The 14943-nt window shown below is 49.7% G+C and overlaps 1 protein-coding gene across 1 annotated transcript in view; it reads left to right on the top strand.

The window, feature by feature from the left end:
* SPTLC1 (serine palmitoyltransferase long chain base subunit 1) overlaps positions 1-14943 on the top strand; it is a 1178456-nt gene that overhangs the window by 995623 nt on the left and 167890 nt on the right. The gene's annotated exons all lie outside the window — the stretch shown is intronic.

Consider the following 14943-nt stretch of genomic DNA (forward strand, 5'->3'; position numbering starts at 1 on the left):
GTTGGACTTCTAGTTGGGGCTTTTCACCTCTGCAGATTGGCGATGCTAAACAAATTGTCTGCCCTTTTCCCTTACAGATATTGGTAGAGGTTCCAGCTTTACTGCATTGACTCCAGTGACTGTTTATGTGTTGCTTGTGTGGTATTTTTGCATTGCTTTGTATTCATCTGTGTATATCCATGGGCCTAATATATTGTATATTTTTCTTATACTTCTGGCTAATGGTAATTCTTGGTGTTTACTATGTATGCTCATCAAAGACCTCTGATCACCCCCACTACTCCTGAGACTTGGCCTTGACTGCTCTCCAAGCTACCGTGATTTGGTCTATCTTCCCAGAAGTGTCGCCTGTTTCACTAAGAAGGGTGGCCTCCTAAACTTCTGTTCACCAGAGCAGAGTTTAGAAATCCATTCTAAGAAGGAGTAAGCAGATCTGCTGACCTGCTGGACACGATTATTGATGCGATTCCTGCCTTTTTTGTCATTTTTAACCCTTTCCTGGCAATACTAGATAGTTAGTGGTTTGGGCATATCACAGTTGGGGTGGGGGGGGGGGGGTTTGCAGCTGAAGTTTCGGTTCAAGCCTAGAGAACCGAATCCTACAAAACAGCACCTGTGGGAAAGTGTCTCCAACAGTGCATCCTGGCAGCCGAGAGTGGCGATTGCCATGACCTCTTGGGCAATGACAACACCCAAGAACTACATTCCCCAAGCCGCTGTAATGGCAGCGCAGAAAATTCAGGCCTTTATGAAGACTACGTAGGCTGGGAAATCCAAGACCCAATAAACGGAAGAGTCAAAGTAAATGACAAAGGCTTGTTTTATTATCAGTTATATAAAACAGGGACAGCCATAAGTAACAATCCTCAGAGCTCTCAACTACAATGCAAGTAAAAGGTTTATAAATGCCCCACGCGTTATCATTAGCATGGTATAACAAATGTAGTTACGAAAACCTATGAGGGAGAGGGGATTGGGTAAGGGAACATTCTAAATATATGATATATATAAAGGGGTTACTGTTCTTATTGGGTATGCGGTATCTGATTGTGTCCACCTGGAACCACCTCTAAATTGATAATGTTGACTACATGTCATTTGTTTTTACCTCAGGATTGGCTGGTGCATTTATTTCTAAGATATTGTGAATTGAGGCTAAGGATTGGTTGGTGTATACTTAATCAACCTTGATTATTTGGCAGACCATCACCACATGAATAACTGCACTGGTAGGGGAGAGACATCGAGAGGCCACTTTGCCAATTAAAATGAACCACCTCTAAATCTCTAGGCCGTGAGCCAGTTCCTGTATCTCGCCTTAATGAATAGACACTGTCTTCAACTGTAGGTCACTGCTGCTGAGACCATGTTTGGAATCATTCTGCTTGTCTTTAACTGGGATTTTTGTCTATTTGGATATGGGTGTCTTTACCCTTACTGCCCTCTAAAGACTTGTCGAGCTACTTTTCTTCAATGTTGACTCCTTATTAATGAGCATGTGGGCTTCGATGAGTTGTTTTTCCTAGACCTAATCTAAGAGAAATGTTTTTGCCCTTGGTCATTATCTTCCGTTGTCCTCTGTGCCGGCCCAAGACTACCCTTTCTACCGTAACCATGGCAGGGGTTGAGCAGCTAGCTTCTGTGTTGCTCGGCCCAGTGATTTTAGTTAATTCAGCAAATCTTTTCGGCTTGTGGACTCTGCGTCTCCCCTAGTGTGTTCCCTTCACTTGACTGCAGCTTTGACGTCCATTTTGTTTTATATGGCCACTCATTCTTGTAGTTCCTTTTGAATTTTAAGCAGGCTTTTATGTGCATTTCTCATGCGTCTTGCTTTTCAGCACAGAGTGTATAAAGTATGTCTTTCATGTCGAAGTGCAGTTTGACATATGCTTCATGGTGGATATATATCTGCTTTGTGTCTAATGCATCTACGTGTGTCAGCTCCACAGGGACGTAATTTGCTTTGGCACCCTGGTCACACTATGTTCACTTATTCTTGATTCATCGCATTGACCTCCTCTCCAGTTGCTTCATGATAAGGCCGGTGAGAGGATTCAGTAATGCGAGGCGGACAACTGCTTGTAGATGTCTCAAAATATGCCTTTTTTATTAAAGAAATGATATAAAGAAAATACCTTGCTTGTCCTACTCTACAGAGGAATACCCTACCTAGTCTAGAGGCTTAGGTAACATTTTCTAGCATGGGTAAACTGGCCCTCACACTAAACAACAAATATATAAAGGAAATGATATAGCAACACAATATAATAAACAATGTCTGAATGGCCTTCTCTTGTCCTGGGTAAGATCCCTACGATAGGCGTCAAAGTTAACTCCAAAATGTTCAACCAAAGAAAAGAAAGGTTTTGAGCCAGTTCTTGAAAGTTCAAAGTCAAAGCAAAAGTTCATCAAACAAAAATCCACTGGTAACAACTATTTTGTCCTGGATGAAAAGATCCCCTTCGAACTTCAAGAAAAGAAATGGCACCAATGGTAATCCTGGTTATGATGGTGAATTGTCTCTTCAAGATAATTAGCCACAGTTCAAAAGGCGGTGTAATATTCCCAAAGGTCAATAATACACAGTACTTTAGGACTTCCTCAGTTCCAACTTTCCATTTAGTATATTTGTCTGGGTGCTTTCTCTGGGCTGCTGCTTCTTTTATCAACAACCACACTTCTACTGTTGGCACTATGAGAACAGTTACCTTTGCCCCACAGTATGTTCTTGCTTCAAATCACTTTAATGTGACATCTGCTGACAACTTAATATACCACCACAGTTCAATTATTATTACTACTGATCAATACTGTTGAATTATTGAGCAGGTTTTGACCAGATGCTTCAACCTCTTCAGGTAGGCAAGACAATTTTCCTTTTTATTGGCTTTATTAAAAGGGGCAGCTTCTTTGCCTCTTCCGTCTGTTTTGCTACTACAATAACAACCTGCTTCTGTCCACAAGACTCTCTCCTTTTTAGTATCAGCAGTCCTTTGCACCACAGGTTGTATACTACAGAGTAATCTCCATAAGCGTTTGATTCCCCTTCCCTACCTTTGCTCCCACCTTTCTGCTAGTCATTAGCCCAAATAATTACCCAGAAGCTTATGTGCCAATCTCTCAGCTTCATGTGACAATGGGGTACTTGTTTCTTATGCCAATTGACTGTTAACAACTTCACTCTGCAGTGAGATGGCTCTTGGCAAGACAGTTCTACTATATAAAGGGCATGCCTCTTGGCTTGGGGAAATGCTTGGTCTTCTGTCCAAGGCTTTAGACTCTTTACTTCTTTGCAATAGAACCAATGTGACTTCTGGATAAAGTATAGAGTTTCAGTTATATTCCCATGTAACGGTAATCAATGATATTGTGACCTCTTTTGGGAAATTAAATTTAGGCGCATGCAACCTCTCTCAAGTGGTTTTCACTCTCTGTAACGTGTATCTCATAATGGACAGTATTCAGTAATGGTTTAGGAGGCATTCACTTGTATTATTTAGGGACGCAGGTGAACTATCTGCACAAAAATACAGCATATCACCTACGCCTCATGAGGGCCATCAGACCTTACTTAAATGAAACCAACACAGCAACAATTTCAAGGGCAATTGTACTGTTGAGGTTAGATTATGGCAATGCCCTGTTAATAGGTGCAACAACAAAAGACTTGGCTAGATGCCAAGACCTAGAAAATGATGCAGTGAGGATTGTGAAGTAACTAAGGAGTAGAGATCATGTAAAAAATGCAAGAAGATCTCTGCATTGGCTCAGAGTGGAAGAGAGGACAAAGTTTAAGGCCATGACACTTGTACACAAGTGCCTGTTCGGAGATGCCCCATTTATCTTAAGAACCAACTTGAAGATCACATCCCACAGAGACAGTTACGATTGGCAGGTAAAGGCTTGCTCACAGTGCCAAAATATAAGCTAAAGACAGGTTTGGGCAGACCATTTGCAGTAATGGCAGCGCAGCAGTGGAACAGTGTCCGGGTTGAGCTTTGTTCGGAAGACAACCATTTGATCTGCAGAAAAAATCTGAAGACTCACCTGTTTAGGTGATTGGTGTTTCGCTTTCCAGAGGCAATCTGGGGATTAAGAACAGATAATTAACAGGGATGTATCACTTTAGCATAGTCTGTGTTGTTTGTCAAAAGCGCCCTGATGCCTGCAGTCTACCAGCTCTATATAAGCTGACATACATACATGCGATTACTCTGTTATACAGCAACAGTCTTGAGATAAATCAACAATGGTTTTCAAGTACTTAAGCTTCTCATACAAATAGTGATCTTCAACTTCATACGCGAGTGCTACAAATCCATTGTTTGTAAGATTTCTGATATACCAAATAGCATTTACTTGCTTTAACAATACACTAGTCTTTAAGGACCTGGCTACAGTTACCGGCAAGGCTCGGGCAGTGTATCTGAACACTGTGCTTCACTCACTAGCTTCAATGGCACTGGATGTGTGGGTTGCACTGCTTTCACAACTTTCTCTGCTTCTACTACTTCTGGCTCGCTGGGGACCCACACCCTTCTCCAGCACGAGTGTCTCCGGTCCGACCACTTGATTTGGGAATGTGCTTTTCTCCAGAGACCCTCAGATTGCCTTCTGCTTCTGGCCTTAGTCTCCTGCACTTCCATGGCTCTGCAATCACAACAAGGTTCACATGGGGAAAACTCAGCCTCCAGCACATCTTCCGTTGCGCTGCCTCCGCACTTAAGAGTTTTTGAGAACATGACTCTCTCAAAGTTTGCAGGTAAAATCTGCTGTCTCTGGTGTCCCATCTATTCTTCTAGTTTCTTGTGATTTGCCAGTCTTGTGCTTCTCGTCTACTACTACTGCTGCAGCCAGCCTTACAGCTCTTGTCCAGCTCCTTCTGCTCCTCATTTCCTGTGGGACCTTTTATGCCTCACAGGTTCATTGATAGGCTTCAGGTGTCGGCCATTAGCCTTAATTGCCTGACTACTGCAATTGCTACCATGCTTCATTGCCTGACTACTACATCTGCATGCCTCTCAGCCCTCTTCCTTGTCTCAGTACCTCTAGGATTCTGGAACCTGTAGTTCCTTCCACTAAAGTTAGGTTTTTCAACTTCTACATTATTTATAAGGGTAGATGTATTTCCCTTAGGGCTTTTAACAGAGGGCCTATGAGAATTAACTCTCCATAGAGGAAGATGGTATGAAAAAGACATGTCCATAATCCTTTACACTGTACCCTCTGGATTGAGAAAGGAGTTTAGTCTGGGATACTAAAAAGAATCCTTTTTATATAGTTTATTCTGATGTTATAACATTGGGGTTCACAACCTTTGGTCTAATATGAGGTTGAGAGACACTAAAATGACAATAAGCTATAACTTCTTTAGGTACGGTGGTACAAATCTTCCCGTCAGAGGAAAAATACTGTCTCCTATCCCATGGAATCTCTTCACCACCCTGGGCCATGCCTCCTTCCAGGTCATCCTCCTGCAGTACACTACCTTCAGGGTTAGGATCAGGAAGCGTCTGCCTTCCCCTTGCCACCTCGGAAGAGATTTCAGGCAGGTTTTCAGTGAGGGATCCGTAGGATTCTTCACGTTGGTACGGTTGTCTGAGTGAATACCGCCTTTTACTTCCATGATAAGGCGGTAGGAAGGGGAAAGGTTCCATGAATGATGCTTTCCTGTTGTTCCTTCGATATGGAGGTGGGGGAGGGGACAACGCTGCAGATGACGCGTTCATCTGTCTCTCGACGCCCCCCGACTAAGAGACCACGTCCACATTTATCGGAGGTCCCTCTCACAATTGGGATCCCTTGGGGGGGTTCCATATCTTTGTCACCCTCCTCAAGTCACCAGCATTTTGTATGTGTTTGTCCACACTATAGGTCATGTAGCAGAGCTCCCAATCTGGTTTGCATAATGCCCAAGGTCCCACTTAGTGGTCTCGGGGATGACATAATTTTGACCCTGGAGGGACAATAGGACTTTGTTTCGAATTCAAGTGAGGTAGATCATTGGTTATTTGTGTGTACTCATGTATACGGGTGTCCATATCATGATCTTCATTTCCACTGCCTTTTTAGCTGTCATCTTACGTTGGATGATAATGATTGTCAGGGTGCAGAATCCCAATAGTACCAGCACTAATATAGCGATTAGTTCCTTGAATGCGCTGGCCAACCAGTAACGGATGCAGGAGAACAAGTTTGTGAACCAATCATCACACCCTATTCTACCTCCTCGATCATTTTTGTGTGATGGTCTGCCAGCAGTGTTATGGCTTCTGTGAGGGTTCCATTTTCCACATCGTTAGCAGGTATGTAGGTACAGCCGAATTCACCAATGTTTGCACAAACCCTGCCCTCCATTGCTGTCATTAGGTCTAGGACATACCTATTTTGGAAGGTCATCAGCCGTATTACCTTTAGCTCCTCCTTTATTGCATTGAAGCCCTTCACTGTGGAATTAATTGTTTGCAGCAGCTCCCAGTGAATCATCTACAACCATTTAGCATTGGTGTGTGTTTGCACCCAGGGGATAAGGGAGGCAAAATAGATGTCTGCCCTGCTAAACAACCTCTGCTCCAAGGGAATTTAATCAAGCACACTTTCCATCTTTGTGGAGATAAGGTTGCTTCCTTGTTTTGTTCATTTTGGCTCTAGGGATCTTCTACGCAAATGTGTATCCATCTTCGGGAAGTATGTAATGTGTAAGTCGCTTTGGAGCACTACCAACGTGTGCATACTTATCAATATTATGAAGCATTATCCTCTCCAATTTGGGTGAGGTTTCATGTATGCTTTGGTCCCACAATCCCAATAGTGGTCCATTAATACTGTTGTGCCTATCTTCATGCTGGGCACATCAAAAATGCATTTGCACCCATTGGTTTCCCCTTCTTTCACGTAGCCGTTATTCCTGAAGCACAGGGTGGTGTTTTTCACAGGTAATATGCATACAGTGCCTGCTTCATTTCTTCCCACGATCTTATGAACACACTGCACGATCTGGGCTTTTCGCTTAATCTCAAGAAGTCGCAGCTGCAGCTCGCGCAGAGTCTGACCTTCTTGGGACTCATCTGAGACATGTGCTCAGAGAGTTATTCCTTCGGAGGACAAGATCACGGCCATCAGGAGGGCCACTGCGCACTTCCTCAGCAGAGAAGTGACATCGGCCTGGTGGTACCAACACCTACTGGGTCTCATGGCAGTGGTCCTACTGGCCGGCCCCCACACAAGACTTAGGATGAGGAGGATACAGCTGCACTTTGCAGCGTCTTGGAACCAAGAACGACGATCTCAGGCGGAGATGATCAACGTTCCTCCTTCTCTTAACCCGGACCTCACATGGTAGTCCAGGGACTGCAACCTGTGGATGGGCAAACCTTTCCGGCAGCCTACCCCACAGGTCACCACTATGGACTCCTCTCTCGAGGGATGGGGGGGCCACCCCGGACAACCACTGCGTCTGGCACCTGGACCAGGCAGGAGCAATGGTACCACATCAATTGGCTGGAACTGAAGGCCATCTGGCTAGCTCTCAGAGCCTTCGTTCCGGTTATCGAGGGCAAGGTCGTCCTCATTCAGACAGACAACTCAACCAGCATGTTCAATGTCAACAAGCAGGGAGGTACCAGGTGCCCTCCGCTGTGCAGGCTGTCAGTCAGCATGTGGGACGGGCCCTGGAGAGCAACATCTACCTCACGGCCGTCAACCTTCTGGGGGAATCCAACCTGGAGGCGGACAGGCTCAGCAGACTGGGAGCTGACAAGAGTGGAAACACCCTCGTGCTTCATGAGATCTTCAGCAGATGGACACCCCCATGTGGACCTCTTTGCCACCTGGGACAACAGGAAGTGCCAACAGTTCACCTCCTGGCAGGAACAGGGACCAAGCTCCCTGGGCGACTCATTTCATATTCAGTGGAACGGCATGACAGCATACGCCTTCCTGCTCGCACCACTGATACACAGGGTGCTATGCAAGATCAAGGAGTCTCGCCACCTCCGTGTCATTCTAATAGCTACATGGTGGACAGCCAGGCCATGATTCTGGGAGCTGCTCACCCTCTCGGAGAGACCACCCACTCGCTTTCGGACAGGCCCAGCACTTCTTCTGGCGCAGCAGGGGGGATGAGGGTCATTCACCCCACACCACAGAAGCTAGCCCTCAAAGCGCGGTTCCTGAGCACATCACGCTAGGACTCCTCAACCTTTCCCAGGCTAATCTAGAGATCATACAGGGGGCTGGGAGCAAAGCTACCAGAACCCAGTATCGGAGCAAATGGACCAGGTTCTGCCACTGGGCAGACTCTGAGGATATCAACCCCCTTGCATGTACATTGGATGACGTGCTCTCCTTCTCGGTGCACCTCGTCCACTCGGGCGTGCAGGTAGACACTTGCCACACGTACTTTCTGGCCATTGGGGCCTACAGGAACTCAGAGGAAGAGGTGTTCTCCTCTTCCAACCCGGTTGTCAAAAAGCATTTAACGGAACTCGCCAGACTCTACCCGCCCATCAAGAGGCCACACCCTGTGTGGGACCGTAACATAGTTTTGGGGGCCCTGGCGCACAAACTATTTGATCCAATGGCACCCTCTGACATCAGGCTGGTCACCATTAAGACTGCCTTGCTAGTCCGCCTCAGCTTGGCTCGCAGTCAGCAAAATCCAGGCGCTGGTCGCCTTGGAGCCCTACACTAAGTTTCACAAGGATATGGTAGTCCTGCGGACACACCAGCATTCCTACCCAAGGTGCCTTCTGCATTCCATCTGAACGAGGAAATAGTGCTGCCTATGTTTTTTGCTGAGCCTAAGGATGAGGCACAGAGTTCTGCACTGCCTCGATAACCGACGGGCCCTGAAATTCAACTTCGATAGGACCAAGGGCTTACGCACTGTTTGTCACCTTCGGCAGATCAAGACCGTGGTATCGGGCCTCCATAGCCCGTTAGATGGTCTTGGCCTTCAAAGATGCTTACGAGGGACAGCATAAGCTACTGCTGGCCAACGTGCACGCCCACGTGGTCAGAGCCAAGGCAACGGCCATCGCATTCCAGCAGAATGTCTCCTGGCAAATCCTAAGTAGGGCAGCCACATGGGCCACCCCTTCGGCTTTCTGCAAGCACTACTGTTTGGACGCCGGCTCTAGATCAGACGTGGCTTTCGGACAGGCGGTTCTTAGAAACCTATTTCCTTAAGGAGGGTCTTCTCTCTACCCTGGGGCTACACTTGGTTGTAATCACCCATGCAGTATGGAGGAAAGGGGACGGGACGTAAGAGTAATTATAAGTTACTCACCGTAGTGACTAGTCCCCTTTCCTCGATACGTCCCATCATCCCCCTCTAATAAAACTGGTGTCATTAGGCAATGTTAATCTATTGTCGACGCATATATGGGGACTGAGGTGTGGCGCCGAAGGGCGGGGTCAGGGCAGCGCATGATCCCAGGGCCGCACCCCTGCGCACCTCTAAATTTAAAGGGGAAGGTTTTTTCTGTTGAAAAGGGTTACGTCTCTCGTCCCTAGGAAGGGACGCCCATGAAGTATGGAGGAAAGGGGACTAAGAATAAGTTAGTTACTACGATGAGTAACTTACAATTTTTTCTCCTTGGCTTCCATACTTTTAAACATTTGTTTCGAGGGGATTGGGTCCTCCGACCTATTCCATATCTATGACATGTAATCACCACAGCTGTGCTGCTTCGGAAACTTTTTTCGGCGTCTGCGTCCTGGGTCGATGACGTCGATGCGCCGTCGTCGAGGACCTCCTCCGACGTCATCCGATGTGATAAGTAGGACGCACGACGCCCGTAGCCTCAGTTCCGTTTTTTCCGCGAACGTGTTGCTTCGTGATTCTCGGTTCACGCCTCGACTCTTTGGAGTTCTGTTCTTCTCGGTTCTTCGAAACTGTTCTTTTTGTGAAAATCCTTTGTGTGAAGATGTCTTCTACTTCTTCTTCGATCCCGCGTCTGGGTTTCAAGAAGTGCGGGTAGTGTGGGTCCAAGATGTCGGTGACGGACTCGCACGACGCCTGCCTCTGGTGCCTGGGGGAGGCCCACGACACGGATGACTGTATCGACTGCCAGTCGCTCATGTCCAAAGCCTTACGCGAACGTAAGAAGAAGTTGTCGGTAGGTCGGGTGTCCAAGCCCAGGAAGTCGAAGTCTGCGGGGCTTTCGACGGATGATTCGAGGGGTGACTCTCCGCGTCATCGTCGGAAGTCTCGTGGGTCTCCTTCTAGGAGTCGGTCTCGCCACTCCTCAGCCTCTTCGAGGCATTCTCGGAAGCGCCGACACCGGTCGTCTTCCAGGTCCTCTTCGGAGGACTCTGCCCGGCACGTCGCTTACCCCACCTGCCGTGCGACGCCGGAGGAATGGGCTTCCTTCGGGAAAAAAATGCTGGCGATTCTTGAGTCGCAGGGTACTAAGCCGTCCGCGCCCCCGAGTGGGGTCGGTCGTGAGAGGTCGAGAGACACCGCTCGCAAGAGTGGTCGGCACGAGTCAGGGGAGAGGTCCCGTTCGGACAAGGGGACTCGTTCTCGACGTACCCGTTCCAGGTCCCGGTCCTCGACGCGTTCGAGACCGTGTGCACCTGTGAGGTCTTCGAGGAAGACATCGACGTCTGAGGCGTCGACAGGCTTTCTCGAGGCTCCGGCTCCGAGGAAGTCGTCGACGCTCAAGTCGTCGAGGGACACGCTCAGGGCTCCGGCCTCAAGGGCTGTGTCGACGCCGCCGATGCTGGAGGCGCTGCATCTGACGTCGACGCCGATTTCGTCGACACCGATGCCGGTTCTCTCGACGCCGGCGCCGATTCGCTCGACGCCTTTCGTGTCGGAGGTACCCCGTGGCACGGGAGAACCCCCTAGGAAGGCTCTGGTAAAAGCAAGCACTCTCGGGTGCCTTCTTTTCGCCACTTGGACTATATTTCAGAGGCGGATGAGGATTCTGATGGCCTGGTTCCTAGTCAGGTTCCAGATGAAATTTCTCGGGCCATAGTCAGTTTGACGATTTGAGACAGCCACTGCATGATGCCAGTGGACTGGACAGCTCTCCGGAGGTGGCGTTTTGTAGGCCTGAGCCTGGCTCTCATGCCGATTCCTCGTACCGGCGCCTTATGGCTAGGGTTTCTGAGTACTTGGGATGGTCTGCTCCCCCAGGGGAGTTTGTGCAGGATGATCTGACGGACATCCTTGATGTTGGTCCCCCAACTGATCCGGTACTGCCGTTCCATATGGCTTTACAGAGAAGGGTGGCGGCGGCTTGGACTGCTCCGGAGAGTCTCCCGGCGGTGGCCAGATCCTTGTCGCGAAAATACCGTCCAGCCAGTAGCGACCCCTGCTACTTGACCAGGCACCCCACTCCGGAGAGTTTGGTGGTGCAGGCGGCCACGGCAAAGCAGGCGTCGTACCCTACCATCCCTCCTGATAGGGACGACAAACGTTTTGATGGCTGGGTGAAGAAAGTGTTTTCTTCTGGTTGTATGGCGCTTCAGGCGGCCAACTCCGTTTGTGCCTTGTCTCGTTTCACACACACTCTGGAACTGTGTTGCGTTAGCGGCTGAACATATTCCCGAAGGGGACGAACGGGATGGTTTCCTTGCTATGGTCCAGGATGGTAAGGATGCCATGTGTGAGTCCGTTCAGTCGGGTTTGGACTTAGCTGAATGCGTCAGTAGGTCCATGGCGGCGAGCACCGTGATACGAAGGTTTGCGTGGTTGCGGAAGTCGGGGTTTGCTCCTGATGTGCAGTCTCGGCTCCTCAACATGCCCTTTGACGGTGAACACCTTTTTGGCAGCAAGGCTGACGAGAGCCTTGAGAGGTTGCAGACCTCGAAAGCTGCAGCGAAGTCGTGCAGTTCGCCAACCTCCGCCTTTTCGTCCTAGGGGACAGCAGTGGAGGGGTGGTTCCTTTCGCTATTACTCGTCCTTCAGTAAAGCGAGAGGAGCTGGCAGTCAAAGAGGCCAACGCAGGGGTACCAGAGGTGGACGACAGGGTACCCGTGGTGCCAAGGCCGCTCGGGCAGTTTCCTCTTTGCCCTCAGGTAACGCCGCGGCCGCTCCCACTCAGTCATGAGGCCATGTCCCATGGTTCGCCGGTTGGGGGAAGGCTGGCGATCATAACCCACGGCTACTGTCTTCCCTTTCGGCACAGGCCTCGCGACAATCCACCGGGGAACCTCTCTTTGCAGTGTCCGGATCCGCTCCTTGCGCAGGAAATTCAAGCCCTGCTGGAGAAAGGCGCCATAGAACTGGTGCCTGTAGCGGAGAGGAACAAGGGATGGTATTCCCCTTATTTTTTGATTTCGAAGAAAGACGGGGGATTGAGACCCATCATGGACTTGCGCGGTTTGAACAAACTCCTCAGAAAGGACAAGTTCAAGATGGTTACTCTCTCTCAAGTCCTCCAGGCCCTTCAGCTTCAGGACTGGTTGGTGTCACTCGACCTCAAGGATGCTTACTTCCATGTGCCGATCCATCCCTAGCACAAGAAGTACCTGAGGTTCGCGGTTGGCGACTCGCACTTTCCATTTCGGGTCCTGCCGTTCGGACTGACCTCCGCCCCGAGGGTTTTCACCAAGCTCATGGTGGTGGTGGCAGCGCATCTCAGGAAAGGGGGGATTCACATCTACCCCTACCTGGACGATTGGTTGATCAGGGGGAGCTCTCCCGAGCAAGTCCTGGATCATCTGTCCGTCACCTGCCACTCCCTTCACAGGCTGGGCTTCTCCCTCAATTTAAAGAAGTCCCATTTGACGCCAACACAGCGGCTCCAGTACATCGGAGCAGTGCTCGACACTTCCCTGGGGCAGTGTTTTCCTCCCCAGGTGAGGGCTCTTCACATTCAGCAGATGGTACACAAGTTTCAGCATGCCCAGACGCTCCCAGCGTTCGTGTTCTTGAGGCTGCTCGGCCTCATGGCATCCTGCATTCTTCTGGTGCCAGAGGCTCGCCTGCGGATGAGATCTTTGCAGTGGGCGCTCAAGACGCAATGGTCGCAGTCCTCCGGCAGGATGTCGGACCCGGTTCAGGTGCCGCCCTCGGTCGCCCGGGACCTTCTGTGGTGGGCCGTCGAAGGCAACTTGATGAAGGGGGCTCCTTTTTGGCTTCCCTGACCAGAGGTGACGATCGTGACGGATGCATCCCTCACGGGTTGGGGAGCTCATGCCAACGGGCTGACAGTCAGCGGTCGTTGGTCTCCGTCGGAGTCCAGACTCCATATCTATCTGTTGGAGCTGAGGGCCGTCAGGCTATCCCTGAAGGCTTTTCTGCTGACTGTGCGAGGAAAGAGTGTCCTGATCCTGACGGACAACACAGTGGCCATGCACTACCTCAACAAAAAGGGGGGGCAGGGTCACTTCCTCTGTGCAGGGAGGCGATGCAGCTCGAGGTCTGGGCCATCCAGCAAGTTTCGATCTCGGCAGTTCATCTGGCCGGAGACGAAAACGTGACGGCAGATGCTCTGAGCAGGCAGAGCACGATCTCTCACGAGTGGGAGTTGGCTCAGGAGATTCTCCTGGAGATCTTCGCCCTTTGGGGGACCCCTCAAGTGGATCTCTTCGCCTCCAGTGTCAACCGGAAGTGCGAAAGGTTTTGCTCGCGGGAATTTCCTCCAAAAGGAGCCTTAGGAGACGCGTTTGTGGTGGAGTGGTCGTTCCCGCTGCTGTACGCGTTTCCTCCAGTCCCCGTCATCCCGCAAGTGCTGCGGAGGTTACGGAAGTTCGGTTCCCAGATGATCCTCATTGCTCCGGCGTGGGCTCGGAGGACGTGGTACCCGGACCTTCTCGACTTGTCCATCTGCCCTCCGCGTCGCCTTCCCTACCGAGACGATCTGCTCTCACAGGAGGGGGGTCAGGTTCTCCATCCAGAGGTCAGATCCTTCAACCTTCACACTGAAAGGTTGAGGTATAAGGATTGGGACCTCCCTGAAGACGTGATGGAGGTGTTGCTTTCGGCCCGAAGGCCAGCAACAAAGTCTCTGTGCCGTTGCCGTAAGTTCTGCGACTGGTGCCGAGTTCAGAATGTGGATCCTTTTGCATGTGACATCCCCATGGTTCTGTCCTTTTTACTTTCTTTGGCCCACAGGGGCTTACAAGTGGGTACCGTTAAAGGTTACCTGGCGGCGCTGTCCATCTTTAAGCGCTCGTCTGAAGAGTGTTCTTACTTTAAAATCCCTTTAATTTCACAGTTTCTGAAAGGGCTCACTAATGTATTCCCTCCGTCACCTTTCCTGGTGCCCGGTTGGGATTTCAACCTTGTTCTTAAGTTTCTTATGGGTGCTCCGTTTGAGCCTTTACATTCTTGCCCTTTGAGGCTGTTAACTCTGAAAACTGTGTTTTTAGTTGCGGTTACTTCCGCTCGCAGAGTGAGTGAGTTATAGGCACTTTCAGTTAAGCCACCCTTCACTGTATTTCACAAGGACAGGGTTGTCCTTAGAGTTCGTCCTTCTTTTCTTCCGAAGGTAGTGACGGAATTTCATTTGGCCCAGAAGGTTGTTCTTCCGGCATTCTATCCTCCTCCGCATCCTGGTAAGGAAGAGGAGAGGCTCCATAGGCTTGATCCTAGGAGAGCTTTAAGCTTTTATGTTTCACGCATGTCCCGGGTCAGAGTGGACGATCACCTCTTTATTGGTTACGCTGGAAAGCGTTTAGGGCAAGCTGTGACGAAACAGACTTTGTCTCGCTGGATTATTTTGGCCATCTCGGAGTGCTACCGCTTGGTGGGTAAGGACCCACCGGCTGGCTTGCGGGCCCATTCTACCAGGGGTATGGCTGCATCTACTGCCCTGCAGAGGGGTGTTCCTATTCGCAACATCTGTGATGCGGCCACCTGGGCTTCAGTACATACATTTGTATGTCACTATTCCCTTGATTCCATCCGAGCACAGGATCTAGCCTTTGGCAAGGCGGTCCTTTGCTCTGCTATTTGATTGGCTATTCTAAATTTTGATTCTAAAT

Source organism: Ambystoma mexicanum, chromosome 6p, assembly GCF_040938575.1.
Source record: "Ambystoma mexicanum isolate Mex_15411 chromosome 6p, UKY_AmexF1_1, whole genome shotgun sequence".
NCBI classification, from domain to species: Eukaryota; Metazoa; Chordata; class Amphibia; order Caudata; family Ambystomatidae; genus Ambystoma; species Ambystoma mexicanum.